Source organism: Hyaena hyaena, unplaced genomic scaffold, assembly GCF_003009895.1.
Source record: "Hyaena hyaena isolate Hyena2069 unplaced genomic scaffold, ASM300989v1 scaffold_741, whole genome shotgun sequence".
Taxonomy (NCBI): Eukaryota; Metazoa; Chordata; class Mammalia; order Carnivora; family Hyaenidae; genus Hyaena; species Hyaena hyaena.
Window position 1 is genome coordinate 23,526 of NW_024081373.1, and position 4,829 is coordinate 28,354.

Below are 4,829 nucleotides of genomic sequence, written 5' to 3' on the forward strand. Positions count from 1 at the left end.
TGAGATCTCACCAGAAGCACGTTGAACATTCATGTTTCTACAACAGTCTCTTCAAGGTAAGCTTGGCTTTTTCTACCAAACTCTTCATAATTCTTCCAAACTCTACATGTTACCAAATTTCAAAGCCACTTCCACATTTTTAGATGTGTCACAGCAGCACTCACTGTTACTAGAATCTGTAATAGTTCCCTGGGTGGCCATAACAAAGAATTCCACACTGGGTGGATTGAGTAACAGGAATTCATCTCACCATTTCAGGGGCTAGAAGTCCAAAATCAAAATATTGGCAGGTTGGTTCCTTCTGAAAGATGTTCATTCTATCCCAATATCTCCCAAAGTGAATATTTCAGCATCAGCTCTGAGTCTAAAACCACATCCTCTGAGTCCACCAAATCAATGATGGATGAGGCTTAGGGTGTTATTCTGCTCCACACCTCTCTCCCAGCTTCTGATAGCTTCAGACATTCCTCAGCTTGTAGATGACATTATCTCTGTTTTCTTTACTTTATCTTCTCATTAGGTATGTCTGCCTCTGTGTCCAAATCTCCCTCCATGCTTTTAAAATGAGGACAATGGTAATTAATACTGGTTTATACCATGCTGATGTTATTTTCACTTGATTACATTCATTTTCAATTAAGGCTGCTTCCTGTGGTAATGGGGATTAGGGCTTCAACATATATTTTTTGATAAACACAATTTAACCCATAAAATGATGTGTATTATTTGCATCCTCCCTGAATAACTTCTCTTAATATTTATTGAAGACTATATGTACTTGTGATGACTTCTCTGTTTTTGTTTATCTGAGAAAGTCTTTCCTTCACTTTGGAAGAATAATTTCAGGTGGCTGTTTTTTTCCTTCAAACATTAAATATTTTAGTCCATTCTCTTCTTGCTTGCATGGTTTCTGACAAGAAGTGCCCTAGAATTCTAATCTTTTCCACTCTCCAGCTGTCTTTGATTTTCTAAATTTTGAATATGATGAAATAGATGTATTTATTTTTTTGTTTTTTGGTATTTTTCCTGTTTGGTGTTCTCTGAGCTCCCTGAATCTATGTCTATCATTCATTTTGGAGAGTTCAGGACATTACTATTTTATATATTTCTTCTTTTTTATTCACACTTTCTTCTCTTGGTATTCTAATTACAGTTATGTAACTTTTAATTAATTAAATACATATTTATTGAATACCACTATATGTCAAACTTTATCCTAAGAACTAAACATATACCTGTGTGCAAAAAAAAAAAAAAAAAAGAAAGAAAGAAATAGTGAATGATTTTTAAACTGTATAGACCTGTGGTTAGTGCATTTCTAAATAACTGCATCTTTGTTCATTCAGAAATTGTATACAATGTTTGACACTTTAAGTACAACTTTTTATAGTATTATTGAGATATACTTCATATAGCTTATAATTTGCCCATTTAAAGTATACAATTCAATGGCTTTTGGCACATTCAGAGTTATTCATCCATCATGACAATCAATTTCAGAATATTTTCATTGACCCCAACTAAGACCTTATGAGTCTTAAATATCACTCATCAATTCTTCTATTACCCCTCCAGGGGTAGACAGCCACTAGCGTCTTTTCTGTCTGTATACATTTGTCTGTGTTTGACATTTCCTGTAAGTGGAATCACAACATGCAGCCCTTTGTGGCTGTCTTTTTCACTTCAGGTTTTTAAGGTTTGTCTATGCTTCAGCAAGTAATGATACTTAATTTCTTTTTCTTTTCTTGCTGAATAATATTCCACTGTATACCACATTTTATTTATCCATTCATCAATTGGAAAACATTGAGTCATTCCTACCTTTTAGTTATTATAAATAAAGCTGCTATCATCATTTGTCTAAATGTTTTCATAAGGGCACATGTTTTCATTTCTCTTTCATTTCATTAGATTTCATTTCATCTTTTTTGCACACATAGCTAGGAGTAGAACTGTTAGATCACATGGTAACTCTAGTTTAACCTTTTCATGCATTGCCAGTTTGCTCTCCAAAGCAGCTGTACCATATTACATTCACACTAGCAATGTATGAGGGTTCCAACTTCTCTGTATCTCGGTCAATACATTATTATCTATCTTTCTGATTGAAGCCATCTTAGTGGGTACAAAGTATAGTCTTGTTTCTTGTGCGTTTCTCTGAGATGTAGTGGTGCTAAGCCTCTGTTCATGTAGGGGTTTTCCTCCCATTTGTATATCTTTAAAGAAATATTTGTCTAGATCTTTTGCCCATTTTCTTAATTGGATTATCTTTTGTTATTGAGTTGTAACATTTTTAAAGTGTATTTTCCCTGTTGGGAGCGCAGCTGAGCTGGGAGCAACAGCATAGCCGCCAGGTGTCAAAGTAGCTATTTAAAGCAACAGGCCAAAAATGAAAGAGTTAAGCCTTTAATTACTTACTGAGATGATATAAGCAAGAGACTAAAATCAGAGAAAGTGCCGTCTCTCCCTTTTGATTTTTCCCCATGGAATGATGCCCCCGTTGACAGTCAGGTAGATCAGCAGAGATGTAGTATTTTCTTATGGTTGAGGAAGCCCTAACAAAACTTTGGCAGTCTTGGGGACTGTGGGGCTGAAGAAAGGGAGGGGAGAAAGAGGAGGAGTGTAAAAATACAGGGTGCTGGGTTGGAGGAGGGAAAAGTGTCTTAAAGTCGTCCTTCTGTCCCCTGTATAAAAAATAGCAGAGGTACTTGGGAAAATCTGTTCAAGGCCTCAAATAAAGTGGGCTAGGAATGAAAGCACTGGAGTTAAGAATGTAAATATGCAAAAAGCATGATCTTGACCATCAGAGTGGCTTGAGTCCTTGAGTACAACTGCTGTCAGAAATTGCAATACACAGGACATGCACCAAGTCTGGTGCATGGAGTGCACCTTACCCCAAGGCCTACTGGATAACATTGCCCATGTTCAGACCTGAAAAACCACAAGATGATTTTTAACCAGGAGTCAGACTCCTTTCTAGTACAAGTCCCTTATCCGACACATGATTTGGAGAATTTTTCTTTCATTATCCACCTTGTCTTTTCACCTTCTTGATAGTTTGGGAAGTTTTTCTTGTTCTGTCTTTAATCTCACCGCCTCTTTCCTCAGCTATATCCAGTCCACTGATGAGCCTACGAAAAGCATTCTGGTTTTGATTTCTAGCATTTCCTCTTGATTCTTAGAGTTTCCATCTCTCTGCCTGCATTACTCATTTGTTCTTACAGCCTGTCCACTTTTTCCATTAGAGTCTTTAGTATGTTAATCATATTTATTTTAAATTCCCAGTATGATAATTCCAACATCTCTGTCATGTCTGAATCTAATTCTGATACTTTCTTTGTCCCTTCAGACTGCTTTTTCTTGCTGTGTAGCACTCCTTCTTTCTGTTGAAAGCCTGACATTATGTATTGGAGAACAGGAAATAAACTAAATAATCCTTTAGTATAAAGTTTGTGTTAATCTGGGTAGCAGATAGCTGTGCCAGAGGCTTGAAATGCATCTAATGTTCTCATTTTTGTTTCCCCTGTTGAGGTTGGACTTTCCTAAGTACTACTTCTCAGAGAGAGTCTATGTCTTGTAAAACTAACAATCACATTCCATTGTTATTCTCCTGGAACCCTGTTGGTGTAGTAGTAATCTAGGGTTGGAGGCGAAAAACCATTCCATAATCTTATGACTACATCTTTCTTTTAGTAATCCTGGGTCTTGAGCTGTGCTCTTCACAAGTGGTTTTGGGGGGAGTCCTCTCTAACTTTCATTCCAAGAATTATTAATCAAAATTGCCAAAGTAGATTTATACAGCTACAGATCAGTAGCAAAAAAAGAGGGAAATGAAATGGTCGAGACACTTTAAAATGTTCGAAAGGAGTCTATATTTGCTAAAAATTTATAGTTAAACTATGGTTACACAACAGATTTTCCATCCTTCATTTTCTCAGTAAACTCTTCCTCATATTTGCCTTTCTCTTTTCCAACTTGTCAAGATTTGGCTTTGTGCTCAAGAATTTTTTTCCTGATCTTTGTTCAGTGTTAGCCTGGTGATAATCACCCTGCTTGAGTGAATGCCCATGTGAATAGTTATGGCACTAGCTTTCCCCCACTTGATGTAGATGATACATTCCTTTATCTACCTCTGCACCTGGACTACCTTGCCAATTGGCTGATCTTTGTGGTGTCCATGAATGGCCCAGACCTCATCGTGCTTGTGAACAGACAGGGAGAGGGCATTGTCTTTCTGAGGCAGCTCTTTGGAGAGATGGCAGACATGACTTTTCTGGGCACATGCAAGGGGGCACTAAGGTGGTGTTTGCATTTTTTGTTGCAGTCATAGGTCACAAAAGGATTGAACCTCATGATGAGCTGGCACCAGGTGGGCTCAAAAGTACATACATTCAACTGTGTTTCTGAGATTTTCTCACCCCCTTAGGTGAATCATGGAAGCTACAGGGTGGTGAAGCCAGAGATATGTCCTTATGGCAGGTGGGATAAGGCCTGGCATTTATTTTCCCCTACAGAGTAGGCCCTTGCTGTGGAGAATGCCTTAGGCATATTACTACATTGTTACTCTTCTTTTCCTGCCAGAGCCAGGAGGGGATCGTTCTCACCATTTCACCATGAGAACATAGTGGGTTTGCTGGAAGTAAAGCCCAGGAGAGTGTGGGGCACCATAGGACTGTGGCTACCAAGAATGTCTTTTGCATAGGAGAATCCAACCCAGTCTCCAGAAATGTATCAAAATGACCACTTAAGGATCTCTAAGAGTTTATAGTTCTAGTAGCTTCTGTTCTTCAGGTAATCAGATCTCAGCTGTGACTCTCTGGCAAAACCAG

At 38.0% G+C, this 4,829-nt stretch overlaps 1 pseudogene; it reads right to left on the reverse strand.

The window, feature by feature from the left end:
- Positions 1-3,903: 3,903 nt before the first annotated feature.
- LOC120220946 lies at positions 3,904-4,353 on the reverse strand (annotated as a pseudogene).
- Between the last annotated feature and the right edge of the window lie 476 nt (positions 4,354-4,829).